Source organism: Bufo bufo, chromosome 4 (assembly GCF_905171765.1).
Source record: "Bufo bufo chromosome 4, aBufBuf1.1, whole genome shotgun sequence".
Lineage (NCBI taxonomy): Eukaryota > Metazoa > Chordata > Amphibia > Anura > Bufonidae > Bufo > Bufo bufo.
The window spans coordinates 149,422,980-149,443,563 of record NC_053392.1 but is presented as its reverse complement, the minus strand read 5'-3'; the positions used below and the strand labels follow the sequence as shown (position 1 = coordinate 149,443,563).

Below are 20,584 nucleotides of genomic sequence, written 5' to 3'. Positions count from 1 at the left end.
ACTGCAGGTTCTCCTACTCCAGAGTCTTTTAGAGACTTAAAGGGGTTCTCCGGGAATTAAAAAAATTAAATATACTTACATATTACTTTATTATAAATATATTCCCAAATACCTTTCATTAGTTATAATGGCTCGTTTAGTCTCTTGAGCAATCATTAGGAGAAATAAAATGGCCGCCATCCTATTAGTACACACAAAACCTGTCCTATCACACAGCAGGATGACATACTTCAGAGCACTGAGGTAAAGAGTTGCCTTATCCTCCTCTCCTAATTGTCAGAGATTACGGTCCTGAATACAGTTTAATATGATATTCAGCTGAATCTCTGTAGGAATGGAGTTCACGAGTAGACATGAAGTACAGAGAAGAGGGTGGGGGTAATGAGCAGCAGCACTTGTATGCAGTCTCCATTACCACAGCCCCAAATTACCACAATCTGTCCTGTCCGTCCTCTGTGCTTCACGTCTCCTCATGAACTTTGTTCCTACAGGCATTCATCATTCATCAGACATAGATTAAACTGTGTTCATTATCATAATTCCTGACAAGCAGAGCACAGAGGAGGATGAGGCAACTTTTAACCTCATTACTCTGAAGTATCTAGTCCTGCTGTGTGATAGGACAGGTTTTATGCGTACTAATATGACGGCGGACATTTTATTTCTCCTAATGATTGCTCAAGAGACTAAACAAGCCATTATAACTAGTGAAAGTTATTTGGGAATATATTTATAATAAAGTAATATATAAGTATTTTCATTTTCTTAATTCTTGGAGAGCCACTTTAAGGACCTTTGGGATAATGTAATATGAGAGTAAATGACTTTGAGGTGATTGATCATGTGACATGCACACATGATCATATCCCAAAGGTCCTTTACTGTTTATAGAATTGCTCACTAGTCTGCAGGAGGCAGGGGAATGAAGCGCTGTGAGCTATGTACTTACCCCTCCTCTCTGCTTGCTCTTCTTGGGGCCTGCGCTGCTGTGTCCTGGCTGCCTACAGCGTCAGGATGTACAAAGCACATTGTGACCTGACGCTGCAGGCAGTCAGGTGAATTTGCAGAGCAGGCCCACAGGACAGCATGAGAGCGAGGAAACTGCTGGATTTAGAGATTAGCGGCGGATCAGAAGAGGTAAGTAAATTTATTTATTTTAAAGTCTGATATGAGGTCTGACATGGGTGGTCTGAGAGGTCTAATGGGGGTCTGGAGGTCTTATGGGGGTCTGATATGAGAGTCTTGAAGTCTAATGGAGGTCTAATGTGGGGGTCTAGAGGTCTAATGGGAGTCTGGTCTAAATTCTGTTATGGGGTCTGAGGTCTAATGGGGTCTGGTCTCAGGTCTGATATGGGGGTCTGAAGGTCTGGTCTGAGGTCTGATATTGTGGTCTGGAGGTCTAATAGGAATCTGGAGGTCTGATATGGGGGTCTGGTCTGAGGTCTGATATGGTGGTCTGGAGGTCTAATGGGGGTCTGGTCTGAGGTCTGATATGGAGGTCTGATCTGAGTTCTGAACCTGGGGTCTGACCTTAGGTCTGTGATGGGGGGTCTCATCAGAGGTTTGATATGGGGGTCTAATCTGAGGTCTGATATGGAGGTCTGATCTGAAAGGTAAGGGGTTATTTTTTTGTACTGGCAAACTCTATAAGGAGGTATTTTTTGTACTGGGGCACATTATAAGAGGTAGTTTTTGTACTGGCACACATTAGGTGGTATTTTTGTATTGGCACACATTATAAGGAGAAGTATTACTACTGGGGGGTATGGGGGACATGATTACTAGTATGGGCACACTGGGGGCATTATTACTATTGGAGGCACTATTAACACTATGCACTATGGCAGATAATTTCTGTTAATGGGACTTTTCAGGTGGACTGTTTCTGCAGTATAGTATAGGGGAGCACAGCGGGCCCAGTATTGGTGGTGGAAGGATGGGGTGTTCAAGAGGTGGGAGGATGATGGAAAAGTAGGAAACTAAGATATCTGTTTGTCAAACTCTGCATAAAAAAAGAGATGGCTGAAAGAAATCATCATGGCGGTCTGGTCTGAATGGAGAAGATGAGTAAAGACAATGTCTACATCAGTGGAGACATCACTGGATGTAAGAGGTACTTAAGTGGCGCTGTATTCTCCTGTATGATTTGTAGAGCTATACGGTATATAATATTTCCCAAGTATGCCTTCCAAGTAAGATGAACTCTTGCACCAGGGCCTATGAACCTTTAGCTATGCCCCTACTTCATATTAAATTATCCTAAAGGTTTTTTACCCTCTCCTACACACATCTATGCCTAGGGATCATTGTACATTGTGGCTTTGCATAGTTTTCGCTGCAGATATAAAGCCGTGCATAGCAGAAGGCTAAATTACCGCCCGCTGCTGTCCTAGAACTGTGCCGACTGAGGCCACAGTCTCACTCTGCCTCATGAATGGGGCATCTCTGAGTGTCATGTGCCTAAAATGCTCGACAATATTGCTTGTATGTCTGACTATATTTCATAACTACATTACATACAGTTTATGTAGTTATATATAGATAGATAGATAGATAGATAGATAGATAGATAGATAGATAGATAGATAGATAATCTAAAATGCACTGTAAAGCATATGCTGGATAAATTAAAGCTCCTAGTTTCCAGCTCTTGTTTGAAATTAAAGCATTTGTAAAAGCATTAATCATGTAGGATGTAGTCAAGGAACACTTACTTCCCATTTGTTTTCAAGCTTTTAATTGGAATGAAGGGGGAACTTTCAGACTTAATTGAATTTCCTGTGTTTCTTCTTTGTGTATGTGTGACACTGATGGTTGTAGCAGAGCTGGTTTATAGGTACATATGAAATATTATGTCATTCTAATTATAGCCCCGAGGCTTTCTAAAAGGTAATGTCATTTGTGTGTGATGTATACAGCCAATTTCAAGTCCCTAAAGTGTCATGTGCCTAAGATGTTCGACAATATTGTTTGTATATCTGACTATATTTCATAACCACATTACATACAGTTTATGTAGAGATGGATAGATATGAGATAGGTAGATAGATAATGGATAGATAGATAGATAGATAGATAGATAGATAGATAGATAGATAGATAGATAGATAGATAGATAATCTAAAATGAACTGTAAAGCATATTCTGGATAAAACAAAGCTCCTAGTTTCCAGCTCTTGTTTGAAATTAAAGCATTTGTCTGAAATATTTTATAACTACATTTCATACAGTTTATGTGTAGATAGATAGATAGATAGATAGATAATGGATAGATAGATAGATAGATATAATAGTATAATTAATATTATTCTACTTGTTTTGCTAAGATTAATAATGATTAGGGTTGAGCGAACCCGAACTGTAAAGTTCGGATTCGTACCGAACTTTAGGATTTTTTGACCTCGGACCCGAACCCGAACATTTCCGTAAAAGTTCGGGTTCGGTGTTCAGAGCTTTCTTGGAGCTTTTTGAAAGGCTGCACAGCAGCCAATCAACAAGCGTCATACTACTTGCCCCAAGAGGCCATCACAGCCATGCCTACTAATGGCATGGCTGTGATTGGCCAGAGCAGCATGTGACCCAGGCTCTATATAAGCTTGAGTCTCGTAGCGCTGCACGTCACTCTGCTGTTACAAGTGTAGGGAGAGGATGCTGCTGGACTTGTGATTTCAGGGAGAGAATAGGAGAGAATCTAACTCAGCGATCTACCTAGAAATAGTTGTGTGGGTGCAGGACACAATCGTTTTACCCTACCCTGAGGCCATTGACCAAAAAAATATAACTTTTATAATTCTGTTAGTTAAGTGGGTGGCGGCGGCGACCATTTTATGCAAGCTCAGTGCACCAGCACTGCATCTGAGCTTTTGGGACATTGCAAATCGCCATTTTTTTGGGCAAACTACAACATCTGAAATAGTCAGTGTGCAATTTAAGCTAGAAATACACCCATCATTTTCTGGGGTTTTGAAAACACACTATTTTTTTTCAAAAAACAGTATTTTCCAGATCTGCAAGTGTTAAATTCAAGTTTAATATATACAGCTTTCATATTCTGTTACCAAAAAAAGACTTTTTTGGCAATCTACAACATCTGTATTAGTCAGTGTGCAATTTAAGGTAGAAATACACTCATCATTTTCTGTGGTTTGAAAAACACACTTTTTTTTTCAAAAAACAGTATTTTCCATATCTGCAAGTGTTAAATTCAAGTTTAATATATACAGCTTTCATATTCTATACAAAAAATAAGACTTTTTTGGCAATCTACAACATCTTGATTAGTCAGTGTGCAATTTAAGCTATAAAATACACCCATCATTTTCTGGGGTTTGAAAAACACACTTTTTTGACAAAAAACACTTTATTCAGGTCTTGCAGCATCAGCACATGTAAAATTACAGGCTTATATACTGCTGTCAAATTCAGTTGTTAAACAAACACTCGTTTGGGCACAAAAAATTTAGTTGGCAGCTTTTGATGCAGATGTCATTGTGAGATACACCCTTAATACATTTGGGTTACATTCTGAGATTTTAAATACCGCCATTTGGTGCACCAATATTGAATTCAGGCCTACACTGGTTCTGGCCGTGAGAGATACCCCCTCAACATACAGGGGTTTGAATCAGGCATTAGAAATACAGCCATTTGAAATACAGCCATTTTGGGCAAAGAAATATTGAATTCAGGCCTACAGTGGTTCAGACCGTGTGAGATACTCCCTCTACATTCAGGGCAATTATGGCAAGAGAGAAAAGGGAGAGGCACTCATAGGGTGGTAGGCAATGATAATCAGATAAACGTAATGGATGGAATGTGCTCACCTTTGGGTGTTGTGCATGTGTAAGTGCAACGTCCGTGAAGGTAGACACACAATAGGTTGGGGAAGGGGGGGGAGGTCCGTGCTCCGGAGCAATGCCAGACACAGCGGCACACATCAGAGGGAGTCCCCAGTCATCCGGCCACCCTTTGCCTGTTGCTTTTTTCTTTTTGCTGTTGGCGCCCCTAAGACTTCAGAAAGGAGTTATAAACTCCGAAACGCGTTGTCAACTGAACAATAAATAGTATTTATACCAAAAAAAACTTGGAACTGTGGTCGTCCCTGTGCGCCAAAGAGGTACCTTATCGTGTGTTTTCACACACAAATCATTCATCTCGCCCTCTACATACAGCCATTTGAAATAAAGCCATTTTGTGCAAAGATATATTTACTTCAGGCATACAGTGGTTCAGACCGTGTGAGATACTCCCTCTACATACAGGGGTTTGATTCAGGGATTTGAAATACAGCCATTTGAAATACAGCCATTTTGTGCAAAGATATATTTACTTCAGGCCTACAGTGGTTCAGACCGTGTGAGATACCCTCTCTACATACAGGGGTTTGAATCAGGCATTTGAAATACAGCCATTTGAAATACAGACTTTTGGGCAAAGAAATATTTACTTCAGGCCTACAGTGGTTCAGACCGTGTGAGATACACCCTCTACATACAGGGGTTTGAATCAGGCATTTGAAATACAGCCATTTTGTGCAAAGATATATTTACTTCAGGCCTACACTGATTCAGGGTGTATGAGATCCCCCCCTATACATACAGGGGTTTGATTCAGCCATTTGAAATACAGCTGTCACGGGGTTCCGAAGGTGCACTCGGTCCCCCATCGCCCGCAGACCTGTTGCTTAGCTTTGGGAATGAGGATCTGTGTTTGACCTCATTCCCAGGGCAGCTTTACTAGCTGGGTGGCTCCCTGCTCCTAAGTCTGCCTTGAGCGCCGAGCTGATCACTCGGTGCTCGACTGGTTGGTCTGTCGGTCATGTGACGCTGGCCACGTCACATGACCCTCACTCCCCACTATAAATACAGGCAGCCTGCTGGCTACAGGTTGCCTGTTAATTTCTAGGTTCCTGGCTATTTGTTGGACTGCTGAATACTTACCTGATCCTGTTCCTTGACCATCCTTTTGCCTGATCCTCCTGTACTGCGCATCCGTCCTGGTATTGTGACCTCGGCTCCCACCTGACTACTCTCTTAGGACTCCTCTTGTACTTCTCTGCTCTCCTGGTATTTGACCCCGGCTTCTCCTGACCATTCTTTGCTTAATCCTTTGTACTTTGTAGCTTTCCTGGTATTGACTCGGTCCGTTCACGTCCTGTTGTTTGTCTGTCTGTCATCCCTGCACTTATTCCAAGTTAGGGATTGCCGTCCAGTTGTCCCCTGTCATTAGGACTCGCGAGGCAAGTAGGCAGGGCCAGGGGTAAGGGTGGAGCGCAGTGGTCACTTCCCTCCCCCCCTGTGTGTGTGTGTACGCGACCGTTACAACAGCCATTTGAAATACAGCAATTTTGTGCAAAGAAATCTTTAATTCAGGCCTACACTAATTCAGGGTGTGTGCGATCCCCCCTATACATACAGGGGTTTGATTCAGCCATTTGAAATACAGCCATTTGAAATACAGCCATTTTGTGCAAAGAAATCTTTAATTCAGGCCTACACTGATTCAGGGCGTGTGTGTGATCCCCCCTATACATACAGGGGTTTGATTCATCCATTTGAAATACAGCCATTTTGTGCAAAGAAATCTTAAATTCAGGCCTACACTGATTCAGGGCATGTGAGATCCCCCCTATACATACAGGGGTTTGATTCAGCCATTTTAAATACAGCCATTTTAAATACAGCCATTTTAAATACAGCCATTTGAAATACAGCAATTTTGTGCAAAGAAATCTTTAATTCAGGCCTACACTGATTCAGGGCGTATGAGATCCCCCTATACATACAGGTGTTTGATTCAGCCATTTTAAATACAGCCATTTTAAATACAGCCATTTTAAATACAGCCATTTTGTGCAAAGAAATCTTTAATTCAGGCCTACACTGATTCATGGCGTGTGAGATCCCCCCTATATATACAGGGGTTTGATTCAGCCATTAGAAGTACAGTCATTTGAAATACAGCCATTTGAAATACAGCCATTTTGTGCAAATAATTCTTTAATTGAGGCCTAGTCTGGTTCAGGCCGTGTGAGATACACCCTTTACATTCTGTCGTTCTATTCTACTATTAATTAATCACCTATTTAGGGCAAGATCCTAAATTCAAAAAATATGAGGAGAGTGTAAAATAAGGGACGTGGCCCAGGTCGTGGTGCTGCTGGTGGAGTTCCTGTTGCAGGAAGAGGACGTGGTCGATCTGTGCCAGATACACGCACAAGTGAAACCCCTTCCTCAGGTGTGAGTAGGCGACAAAACCTGCAGCTGTATTTGGTCGGGCCTAATGCTGCTCTACGAATGGTGAGGCCTGAACAAGTACAGGCGATAGTAGATTGGGTTGCTGACAGTGGATCCAGTTCCTTCACATTGTCTCCCACCCAGTCTCCTGCTGAAAGACCACAGTTGGCACCTGCATCCGATGTCCATCAGTCTTTCACCTCACCCTCTTGCAAATCAGCCAAGCAGTCTGAGCCCCAAATCATGCAGCAGTCTCTACTGCTTTTTGATTACTCTGTTAGCAGGGTTTCCCAGGGCCATCCACCTAGCCCTGCCCCAGAAGTGGAAGAGATTGAGTGCACCGATGCCCAACCACTTATCTTTCAAGATGAGTACATGGGAGGACCATTGCAGCACGTCTCGGATGATGACGAAACACAGGTGCCAACTGCTGGAGCTTTCGAAAGTGTGCAGACCGACAAGGAAGGCAGGGGTGAAGACTGAGTGGAAGATGATGTGGAGGACGATGAGGTCCTCGACCCCACATGGAATCAAGGTCATGCGAGTGACCTATGTAGTTCGGAGGAAGAGGCGGTGGTCGCACAGAGCCACCAGCACAGCAAAAGAGGGAGCAGGGTGCAAAAGCAGGGGGGCCGTCTTCCTACTGCCCACCGCAGCAAGGGACCGAGCACACCAAAGCCAGCTCCAAGGAGTTCCCTGGCGTGGCAGTTCTTCAGACAATGTGCTGACGACAAGACACGAGTGGTTTGCACGCTGTGCAATCAGAGCCTGAAGCGAGGCATAAACCTTCTCAACCTGAGCACAACCTGCATGACCAGGCATTTAAGTGCAAAGCACGAGCTGCAGTGGAGTAGACACCTCAAAAACAAAGAAAGATCTCTGGCTCCTACTGCTTCCTCTTCTGGTGCAGTCTCGGCCTCTTTATCCACCTCTGGAGTGACAGTGCCACCTGCCACCCAGCAAACAGAGGATCTGCAGGCAACACCAACACCTGGGTCACCAAGCATCTCCACAATGTCCCACGGAAGCGTTCAGCTCTCCATCTCCCAAACGCTGGAGAGGAAGAGGAAGTACCCCCCTACCCACCCGCGATCGCTAGCACTGAATGCCAGCATTTCTAAATTACTGGCCTTTGAAATGCTGTTTTAAAGGCCTTATGGCGGTGGCTGTCCCACAGTACGTCGTGCCCAGCCGCGACTACTTTTCAAGGCGAGCTATCCCTTCCCTTCACAACCAAGTAGGGGACAAAATCAGGTGTGCACTGCGCAACGCCATCTGCGGCAAGGTGCACCTGACTACGGATACGGTCAGGGCCGTTATATCTCCATAACAGCACACTGGGTAAATGCAGTGGCGGCTGGGCCTGAGGCGGATAGCAGTTTGGCGCATGTCCTTCCACCACCGAGGATTGCAGGGTGCTTCAATTTGCCTCCTGTTGCTTCCTCCTCCTACTCTGCTTCCTCATCCTCTACCAGCTCCTCATCCGGTCAGCATAACACCTTTACCACCAACTTCAGCACAGCCAGGGGTAAACGACAGCAGGCAGTTTTAAAACTTATCTGTTTGGGGGATAAACCCCATACCGCGCAGGAGCTGTGGACGAGCCTGTTTGATGCACATCCCTTGCCTGGCGCATGTGCTGAATTTGGTGGTGCAGAGATTCCTTAAAAATTACCCCGATATGTCAGAGCTGCTGCATAAAGTGCGTGCCGTCTGTGCGCGCTTTCGGCGTTCTCACCCTGCAGCTGCTCGCCTGTCAGTGCTGCAGCGTAATTTCGGCCTTCCCGCTCCACCTTGCACATGCTGGCCAGACTGTGCGAGCAGCAGCAGGTGATAGTGGAGTTTCAGCTGCAGCACGCACGGGTGAGTCGCTCGGCGGAACAGCACCACTTCACCACCAATGACTGGGCCTCCATGCGAGACCTGTGTTCCTTGTTGCGCTGTTTCGAGTACTCCACCAACATGGCCAATGCCGAAAACGCCGTTCTCAGCTTTACTATCCCAGTTCTATGCCTCCTAAAAAAAAGGCTCCTGGCGATGATGGAAGAGGATGTGGCACAGGAGGAGGAGGAGGAAGAGGGATCATTTCGTAGGGTTTCTGGCCAGTCATTCCCAAGTGGCTCCGAGGATGGGTTCCTGCACCCACAAACCCAAGGTACACAATTGTCCAGCCAGGGCACAGTTCTGGAGGATGAGGAGGTGGAGGATGAGGTGATGCAGGAGGAGGAACCATGTTCACAGCAGGGTGGCACCCAGACTAGCTCATGGCCATCACTGGTGCGTGGATGGGGGGATACAGAGGACACAGACGATACACCTCCCACAGAGGACAACTTTTCGTTGCCTCTGGGCAGCCTGGCACACATGAGCGATTACATGCTGCAGTGTCTCCGCAACGACCGCCAAGTTGCCCACATTCTAACTTGTGCTGATTACTGGGTGGCCACGCTGCTGGATCCCCATTACAAGGACAACGTACCGTCCTTAATTCCGTCACTAAAGCGTGATCGTAAGATGCGCGAGTACAAGCGCACGCTGGTTTACGCGCTGCTGGTGGCATTCCCACCTGACAGCGGGGGCACAGTGGAAGCACAAGGCGTAGGCAGAGGACAAGGGAGAGGTCGCCAACGCAGCTGGGGCTCCGCCAGCACCTCAGAAGGCAGGGTTAGCATGGCCGAAATGTAGAAAAGCTTTGTCAGCACGCCACAACAACCAGCACCACCAGCTGATATGGAACGTCTTAGCAGAAGGCCGCATTTCACCAACATGGTGGAGCAGTATGTGTGCACACGCCTACACGTACTTAATGACGGGTCTGCCCCCTTCAACTTCTGGGTCTCCAAATTGGGCACATGGCCTGAGCTCGCCCTTTACGCCTTGGAGGTGCTGGCCTGCCCTGCAGCCAGTGTATTATCTGAACGTGTGTTTAGCACGGCAGGGGGCGTCATCACAGACAAGCGCAGCCGCCTGTCCACAGCCAATGTGTACAAGCTCACATTCATTAAAATGAACCAGGCATGGATCCATCAGGACTTGTCCAAACCTTGTGCAGAATAGACATGTATACCGGCACTAAGCAGCCATTGTAATACTGCAGCGGAATTGCTCATGTTTGTATTTTGGATATTTCACACAAAAAAATTGTCAGTTACATTTTATGGTGAAATTAACACATTTTTGGGTGTATAGTACCACTGCTATACCTAGTAGACAGGTTAAACAAAAAAATAATAATATTGTCATTTACTTTTTCGGGTTAAATTAACCAATTTATGGGTGTATAGTACCACTGCTATACCTAGTAGGCCGGTTAAAAAATAAATAAATTGTCATTTACATTTTCGGGTGAAATTCACCAATTTCGGTGTGTATAGTACCACTGCTATACCTAATGGAACGGTAAAAAATAAAAATTGTCAGTTACATTTTCGGGCGAAATAAAAAAAATGTGGGTGTATAGTAGCACTGCTATCCCTAGTAGACAGGTTAAAAAAAAATTGGCAGTTATATATTCTGATGAAATTCACCAATTTTTGGGTGTGATGTACCACTCCTATACCTAGTAGACCGAAAAAAAAAAAAAAATTGTCAGTTAAATTTTTTGGTGAAATTCACAAATTTTTGGGTGTAATATACCCCTCCCCTACCTAGTTGACAGCTTAATACATTTTAATAATTTTTCTGTTACATTCTTGTGTTGACATTATACAATTTTAGACGTGAATAAACACCTGCTATGCATAGGTGACAGGGAATAAAATTTAATAAATAATCAGTAATTAATGCGCACCACATGCTTACACTCAATGCTTAAACTTTGAAAAGTTGTCACACTTTTATGCTTTAATAATTTCTCCCATATTTCAACTCTCATTTTAAATTTGAAAAAATGAATCCTCCCTTGGATGTGGTCTCTCTTTTTCACGCTCCCTCTCTGGCCTGGAACCCTGATTACCTGCCACCCGTGATTCACCATGGTAGGCGCATAAAAGAACATCACGGGGACGTGCGACATGGTGGGGCAGTAAGTGTGCACACGCCTACACAAACTGACTGACAGGGGTCAGCCCCTGCAACTTCTGGGTCTCCAAATTGGGCACATGGCCTGAGCTTGCCCTTTACCTCTTGGAGGTGCTGGCCTGCCTGCAGCCAGTGTATTGTCTGAACGTGTGTTTGGCATGACTGGAGGGGGTTATCACAGGTTATATTTCCCAATGTTTTGGGGTGTACCCTAATTTTAAAAATAAAATTTAAAACCAAAAACCAGTGTAGGCTACCTCCTCCTCCACCGCCGCTTCCACCTACAACCGCCACATCAACCGCCTCCACAACCTCCTACTCCATATGAATCTGGTCCTCCTAGATCAAGATTATTATTTTTTATTTTTACGTATTTTATGTTATTTAAAGTCATTTCCTTATCCACATTTGTTTGTAGAGCACTTGCCATGCTCTTAACCACATTTTGACGCCATTTGCAGCCCTCTAGCCCTTTCCATGAAATTTTTACAGCCATTTTAGTGTTCAAAAGTTCGGGTCCCCATTGACTTCAATGGGGTTCAGGGTCAAGTTCGGGTCAAGTTCGGGTCCCGAACTCGAACTTTTTTCCGGAGTTCGGCCGAACCCGTCGAACCCGAACATCCAGGTGTCTGCTCAACTCTAATAATGATATATTAATTTTAGGTTTTGAATGTCTGCACTTCGATAGAAACATAGAAACATAGAATGTGTCGGCAGATAAGAACCATTTGGCCCATCTAGTCTGCCCAATATACTGAATACTATGGATAGCCCCCGGCCCTATCTTATATGAAGGATGGCCTTATGCCTATCCCATGCATGCTTAAACCCCTTCACTGTATTTGCAGCTACCACTTCTGCAGGAAGGCTATTCCATGCATCCACTACTCTCTCAGTAAAGTAATACTTCCTTATATTATTTTTAAACCTTTGCCCCTCTAATTTAAAACTGTGTCCTCTTGTGGTAGTTTTTCTTCTTTTAAATATGCTCTCCTCCTTTACCGAGTTGATTCCCTTTATGTATTTAAAAGTTTCTATCATATCCCCTCTGTCTCTTCTTTCTTCCAAGCTATACATATTAAGGTCCTTTAACCTTTCCTGGTAAGTTTTATCCTGCAATCCATGTACTAGTTTAGTAGCTCTTCTCTGAACTCTCTCTAGAGTATCTACAGTATATCCTTCTGGAGATATGGCCTCCAGTACTGCGCACAATACTCCAAGTGAGGTCTCACCAGTGTTCTGTACAGCGGCATAAGCACTTCACTCTTTCTACTGCTTATACCTCTCCCTATACATCCAAGCATTCTGCTGGCATTTCGTGCTGCTCTATTACATTGTCTTCCCACCTTTAAGTCTTCTGAAATAATTACTCCTAAATTCCTTTCCTCAGATACTGAGGTCAGGACTGTGTCAAATATTCTATATTCTGCCCTTGGGTTTTTACGCCCCAGGTGCATTATCTTGCACTTATCCACATTAAATTTCAGTTTCCAGAGTTCTGACCATTCTTCTAGTTTTCCTTAATCCTTTTCCATTTGGCGTTTCCCTCCAGGAACATCAACCCTGTTACATATCTTTGTGTCATCAGCAAAAAGACAAACCTTACCATCGAGGCCTTTTGCAATATCACTTATGAAGATATTAAACAAAATCGGTCCCAGTACAGATCCCTGTGGAACCCCACTGGTAACATGACCTTGTTTTGAATGTTCTCCATTGACTACAACCCTCTGTTGTCTGTCACTCAGCCACTGCCTAATCCACTCAACAATATGGGAGTCCATGCTCAATGACTGCAGTTTATTGATAAGTCTTCTATGTGGGACAGTGTCAAAAGCCTTACTAAATCTAGATATGCGATGTCTACTGCACCTCCACCGTCTATTATTTTATTCACCCAGTCAAAAAAATCTATAAGATTTGTTTGACATGATCTCCTGAAGTAAACCCATGTTGTTTTTCATCTTGCAATCCATGGGATTTTAGATGTTCCACAATCCTATCCTTTAATAGGGTTTCCATTAATTTGCCTACTATTGATGTCAGACTCACTGGTCTATAGTTGCTCGATTCCTCCCTACTACCTTTCTTGTGAATGGGCACGACATTTGCCAATTTCCAATCTTCCGGGACGACTCCTGTTACTAATGATTGGTTAAATAAATCTGTTAACGGTTTTGCCAGCTCACCACTAAGCTCTTTTAATAATTTTGGGTGTATCTCATCAGGCCCCTGTGACTTATTTGTCTTCACCTTAGACAGCAAACTTAGAACATCTTCCCCTGTAAAGATACATGCATCAAACGATTTATTAGTCATTCTTTCTAGTGGAGGTCTTCTCCTTTTTCTTTTGTAAAAACTGAACAGAAGTATTCATTAAGGCAGTCGGCTAGCCCTTTATTCTCTTCTACATACCTTCCGTCCTTTGTTTTTTAATTTAGTTATTCCTTGTTTTAATTTCCTTTTTTCATTTATATATCTGAAGAATGTCTTATCCCCTTTTTCATAGACTGAGCTAGTTTTTCTTCTGCCTGCGCTTTAGAAGTTCTTATAACTTGCTTGGCCTCTCTCTGCCTAATCTTGTAGATTTCCTTATCTTCATTGCTCTGGGTTTTTTATAATTACAAAATGCTAGCTTTTTATTTTTAATGATTTGGGCCACTTCTGCTGAGTACCACAGTGGTCTCCTCCTTTTTTTTGCTTTTACTGACAAGTCTAATGCAATTTTCTGTTGCCTTCAATAATACACCTTTTAAGTAGTCCCATTTCTCCTGGACTCCATGTAATCCGTTCCAGTCTGATAAGGACTCATTTATGACTAATTTCATTTTTGAAAAGTCTGTTTTTCTAAAATCTAAAACTTTTGTTTTTGGTGTGGTGGGACTCTTTCACAGTTCTTATATTAAACCACACTGACTGGTGATCACTAGATCCCAAGGTTTCGCCTACAATGACATTATATACCGAATCCCCATTTGTGAATACCAAATCCAAAATGGCCGGGGGCTAACATTTGAAATAAAAGAACCTGGATTTTACAAAAATGCTCTTTGTTGTGAATGAAATATGCTGTAATTAGATTATGTGTAGATTTATAGTAGATACTTGCTATTGATTCTCCATCAGTGGCTACCGCCAATATAGGCAGGGTAACGCCACTGCTATGGGGCCCGCGGCACAGGGGGTCCGAGTGCAACGGAAGGCCCCGCCCTCAGCAACTGCGCTCACTGCAGGCTCAGCATGAAGGCCCCCCTCCCCGAACTCTCATGGACTCTCCGCGCTCCCTAGGACCCAGCCTGGCTGCGCGCTCCCTCGGCTCGTGTACCTGCACAGCACCACACATTGGGCCAAACAGCATTAGGAAGTGTGCAAAGAGGCTGATGGCCCAGCTGATTGGCGCACCCAGCGTGGAAGAAGTTAAAAGTGACTTGTGCTGCACGCCCGCCTTGCCAGTGTCGCCAGCCAAACCGTCATCCCGCAGCCAGTCCGGACCTGTGCCACTGCCAGCCCGCCCACACAGTAAGACTGCCCCAGCCCCCAGTCACTATCTTTTCAACCCAACCCAGATCATTAAACAAAAAATTCCTTTACTAATAATAGTCTCTCTTACTGGCACTGGCGTAATTAGAAATGACTGGGGCCCCACAGGAAACTTTTTGAACGGGCCCCCACAGCAAATTTTGAAAGGGCCCCCCAGTTGTCCAGCACACTCTGACGGCAGAGACCCTTGACTTTTTCCCTAATACAGTCCAATTATCGTCCAATAGACAGTGTCCTAAATATCATACTACAGTATACATATATTTCCTTCACTTGTCTATTGGACGATAATTGGACTGTATTAGGGAAGAAGTCAAGGTCTCTGCTGGTCAGAGGTGGCTGGACAACTGGGAGGGGCCCATTCAAAAATTTGCTGTGGGGCCCGTCAAAATTTCCTGTGGGGCCCAGTCATTTCTAATTACGCCAGTGTCCCTGACATTTTTGGTAGGTCATGTATACATTTCTTTATTTCCAAATGGGGGGGTGGCAGGGGAGGAGCCAGGGCAGAAGGTGGGATGGGCCAGACTAGGGGGCGAGGTAGGGGGCCCCAATTCAGATTCTTGCTATGGGGGCCCGAATGATTTCTATGTACGCCCCTGTTCACCATGCTTTACCTTAAACATGATGTGATACTCTCGAGGACTAAAGTGGTCCAAAAAGTGGAGCAATTGCCCATAGTGACAATTAGGTTTGTAGCTTCCATTTGAAAATGAAAGCTGGAAGCCGATTGGTCAAGCATTCTTAACTTTTCTTACAATTGCCTTCTAAATACTTATATTTTCTAAAATAATACCAAAATTTTTAAAGGCTATGTTCACCTTTGTTATTATTTTATGTTTATTATCTTAATGCACCCCAGGGGCCCCTCTGGCTAGAATATTGATGACCTATGTTCAGGATATCTGATCAGTGGGGGTGTAAAGCGTCTGTCAACCCCACTGATTCATCAGTCACGGCTTATGTACAGCTCAGTCCCTTAATTTTGCCTTGATTGAGCAATAGCAAACACAGCAGCTATCCAATGACTGCTCTTTGCTCGATGTGTTGTGAGGTGACCTCTAAAAACAACAGATTGGGGATGGGGTGGTGTTGATCCTGAGAATAGGTCAGCACTCTTCTACTCCCGGAAAACCCTTTTAAAAGGGAATCTGTCACCTGCTTTTAGCATTTTAAGCTGTTACCATCGCTATGTTCACTAAAGTACCTTATTTCCAGCAGTCTTCTTTTTACTTGATTTCGTTTTGTCCTATTTGATATAAAAGTGCTTTTTATGATATGCTAATGAGGGTCCAAGGTGCCCAGAGGGGCGTTTTTCCCTCTCCGGTGCCCAGTGACGCCCCCCTGCATGCCCAAGAACGCCTCCTGATCCTGAAATAACCTCCCACAGCCCGGCAAATGGTTCCGCGCCCTCCCCACGTCATAGTCTACCTTCTAGAAATGCCCCGTCCTTCTTCCTGTCGGCGGCCAGAAAACTCCGCGCAGGCGCAGTAACCGCCTGCGCGATCATCACCTCCTCAGGGCAACAGCCTCAAAAGCTCACTGGGCATGTGCCGAGCCCAGTGATGTAACCTGAGCGCTGTTGCCCTAAGGAAGGTTGATGATCGCGCAGGCGCAGGCCTGCATGAGTTTTCTGGCCGCCGACAGGAAGAAGGACGGGGCATTTCTAGAACGTAGACTATGACGTGGGGAGGGGGCGGAACAGTTTGCCGGCTGTGGGAGGTTATTTCAGGATCAGGAGGCGTTCTTGGGCACTGCCGGGGGGCGTCACTGGGCACCGGAGAGGGAAAAAACGCCCCTCTGGGCACCTTGGACCCTCATTAGCATATCATAAAAAGCGCTTTATATCAAAAGGACAAAACGAAATCAAGTAAAAAGAAGACTGCTGGAAATAAGGTACTTTAGTAGAACATAGCGATGGTGGACAGCTTAAAATGCTAAAAGCAGGTGACAGATTCCCTTTAAGTAACTTGGGTCTTCAGCACTATGCAAACCTGTGCAAACCCGTGCTAACAAACAACAAACGAACCGTCCTGCTCCTGCAGTCATACTTATTCTGTTTGTCACCCACTTAATGTTACCATTTATTCAGTAGGTTACCAAGCAGAAAGATACTCATGGAAGAAAGCAAGACTGCAGAATCCGACTACGCTATATTTTTTATTTTTTTGTTACCATCGTATTCATTTTATTTGGTAATACAATGATTGGTTAAGAAGGTGGAAATAGCCTTTAAGGAGTTGCCCTGTATGGACCACAGCTTGATCTGTGACTTGATCTGTGACTCCATGGCTGTGCTCTACCATGTCTTTATCTTTCCTTAAGTTTATTGCATGTGATAAGATGACACCACACAACTATGCCCTGGCATAATAGAACTATAATATGGCCCTACAAACAATACAAAATGCTTTGCTTTGAGTTGGAATGCAATAGGCCAATTTTGAAACTTTATAACCAATCAGTACTATAGGTAGCATATGCAAATGAGCTCATAGCAAGCTCTGCCTCTAATGCCACCAGATGTAAGGCAGCTATCCTATAAGTCAATGTTTGATAGACCTTGAAACATGACTTGGCTAATAAATAAGCCAGCACCTCATCTGCAAATGGCTGTTTCTGGGGAATTGCCCCTCATCAGTGCAGTGTATAGAGTACTGGCTGGTTGAGAGGCGTAGGTTAAGATTTGTGGGATACTATATCGCCATATGGATAGCGTCTAAATCGCGTGAGGAGTCTTATAGGCCAGGCAATGCTCCTCTGAACAATTGTAATAAGCAAGGCACCTACTTTCAATATAATTATAGAGTGCTGCCTCCATTCTTCCTTTTTGGACTATATCGCTGGGGTGAGTTGGACTAAGCCCCTGTGAGAGGAACATTATTTTACAATTTGGGAGTGCTTTTCACCATTTAGTATTTTCTGCTGGAGAGTCTGTCTGCCTCCATTCTTCCTCGCTGGACCTGCCAGCAGGATAGGTCAACCATCTGATGAGTATGGGGGTTACCCAAATCTTCCCAATGGCAGATGTTAACAGAAAGAAGGATTGCTTTTGTTCTCATGGGTGACAGCCACTTTTTCTCCTCTTCCTATAGAGAACATATGCACCAGCCAAGCCAACCATGCATGTGTAAGGGGAGTTAGGAGGAATATCTGCCACGCACTTATTCAGTTGATAGCTACCTAAGATGGTAGCCAAGAATGTATGTAATGTAAGGAGTATAGCGTTAAAAATATCTTTTGTGTGTAGTTTTGGCAGAGAACTGTTCTTACATATCCTTTACGAAAATCTACCCAAGACACTATGGAAATAATCCTGCAGTACAAGTCCTAAAGACAAAGGGAGTATCTAGGAAGATGTTGCTTCTATATTAGAAAATTGCCCATATCTTCTAATATATAAAGCTGAGTATATGTGTGTGTGTGTGTGTGTCGCTAAAGGAATCCGCACCGTCGCATTACAATCACGAAATTTGGCACACAGGTACATCAGGTGTCCGGGAAGGTTTAGAACAGGTCTCAGCATTCCTAGGCTGTACCGTTCCTGAGATATTCCCAAAAAAATGCATTAGCCAATAGAGGCTTGGTCACATGACTCTTATCAGCCATAGAAGCTCGCAGGTCCTCCAGCCTCCACACACAGATTTACATCCAGGTTTCCATAACAGCCCAGCCATTTATTTTCACTGCTGTAGGTCATGCTCTAAAGTAAATCTGTCACCAGGATAATCGCTATTGAAGTAAAGCCATGTTATTAGTTAAAAATCAACTTCTGTCAGCTGCAGAGGTGGGAGGGAGGGTGACTTTCTCCCTGAAGCTCACACTCAGACAGCACAGTGCTGCTGTCTTAGACTGAGCTGTTCAAAAGGACACGCCCCCAATCCAGTTAGGTCATGCCCCCTTCCACTCCTCAGCCGACAGGGATTGAAAAAATGATGTTAAAAATCAACTTCTGTCAGCTGCAGGGGTGAAAGGGATGGTGACTATTCTTCCTACAGCCTCACACTCAGACAGCACAGTGCTGCTGTCTTAGAGTGAGCTGTTCAAAAGGACACCCCCCAAACCAGTTAAGCCACGCCTCCTCCCACTCATGGGAGTGCTAAGCCACGCCCGATCTGGTTGAGCTGTCAAAAGGACACGCCCCCGATCCAGTAAAGGCCACTGGTTTAAGGTGGCGGGCCCCTTTGGAGGTCACTGTCAAGGGGGGTGGTATGCTGTGAAAGTCACTGTAAAGGGGAAGGCTGCTGTGAAGGTCAAAGTTAAGGGGGTGGGCTGCTGTGGAGGTCCAATTTTAAGGGACGGGGCACTGTGGGGGGGGTCAGTGTTAGAGGGGCGGGTGCTGTAGATGTCACTAGTTAGGCTACATCCACACGGCCGTTGTTTTGGTCCAAATAGCGGAATGCACACAGACGCCATCCGAGTTTGCGGATCTGCAATTTGGCGGACCACAAAACACACAACGGTCGTGTTCATATAGCCTAATAGTGGATAGTGTTAATATATTTTAACAACACACACAAACATTAAATGATATAGATTAAATAAACCCAAGCGAGCCGGGTCCATTCAACTAGTCGGTTAATAAAAATACTTTTGCCAGCTGGTTTCAATAACATTTCTTTCTCAAGGCAGTGATCTGGAAAGTGGAGACCAGTTTTTTTCGGCTGCTCTATAATTAGACTCTGAGTTCCGATAAGATTAGGCTAGAAAATTAGCAATGCTCTGTTGTCATAGGCCACAGCAATATGGCTGCAGATAAAATTATCATGATATTAAACAGAATCAGTGATTGCAGAACAAGAAATGCGGTGAGATACAAAAGTGCAACTTGACTAATCTATAAGTAGGCAAATAAAATTCTAATCTTTCCATTATTGCTCCAATATAGAGCAAAGTGACATTTAATAACGTATCCTATTTCCCAGCCTTCTGATTTAATAGACAATTATATCAATGTAGCAATATACATTTAATGTAAGATTCATTTATATGAGCATTATAGCGGATTAGTATAGGGTGATGGTCAATTTTCTACAATAAAGCCATCTCAAGAGAGACATTAAGTTATCTACAAATGGAAAATTACAGCACAAACATTTGTTCTTATGTCAGTAATTGTGGACCATAAACTGGCACCAGGTTCAAAAACAAATCACTGGTAGCTAACTCCAGTAGTAATAGATCAGTACTGAAAAGAAGGAAAATCCAATAATACTGTTACTTGGTCTGATGAGAAGAATTGTGTTCATTAGTGATGATTGAGCATCAAAGTATTCGGGTGTTCGGCCTGAACACATTGCTACTGTATATTCGTGTGCTCGGCCAATCACCCGAGTATAATGGAAGTCAATGGAGACAACCAGGCACACCATGCTCTGAAGAGGGGAGGGTGGCCTGGTCCATTGGAAAACCTCAGAAAGTGACAGAAACACCACCGAAAAGGATCAGGAACAGCATGGGGACGATGTCTGGATGCATGTTGGACTCCCAGGTCGCTGCTGGGAACCATGTTGCCGAGTTGTACGCCACTTTTACAGACTGACAAAAATACACACAAAACCCCCCCAAAAAAATCAATTTACAGGAAAAATTGTTAAGAAACATTCTTTCCTGTATATTCAATTGTATATAAAGTGCAAGTGCTGCAAAAAAATTACAAGCAAGAGGCACTCCAAAACAGCCTGTATATCACATAAAGAGGACCTCATTCACATTGTGGTACAACTGTTCAGGTAGTAGGACTCCTACACTCATAAAGCCTATGCACTAAGTGAAAGGGGCTTGCCAAAAAT

The 20,584-nt window shown here is 44.1% G+C and overlaps 1 protein-coding gene across 5 annotated transcripts in view; it reads left to right on the top strand.

Annotated features, from left to right (window-relative positions):
• AGTR1 (angiotensin II receptor type 1) overlaps positions 1-20,584 on the top strand; it is a 262,557-nt gene that overhangs the window by 127,117 nt on the left and 114,856 nt on the right. The window contains exon 6 of one of the 5 annotated variants that reach the window (XR_005778220.1): positions 3,679-3,689. The exons of the other annotated variants lie outside the window; for them this stretch is intronic. The gene's annotated coding sequence lies outside the window, so the exon portion shown is untranslated. Of the gene's footprint in view, positions 1-3,678; positions 3,690-20,584 lie in introns of those variants that run through there. 5 annotated transcript variants of the gene reach the window in all.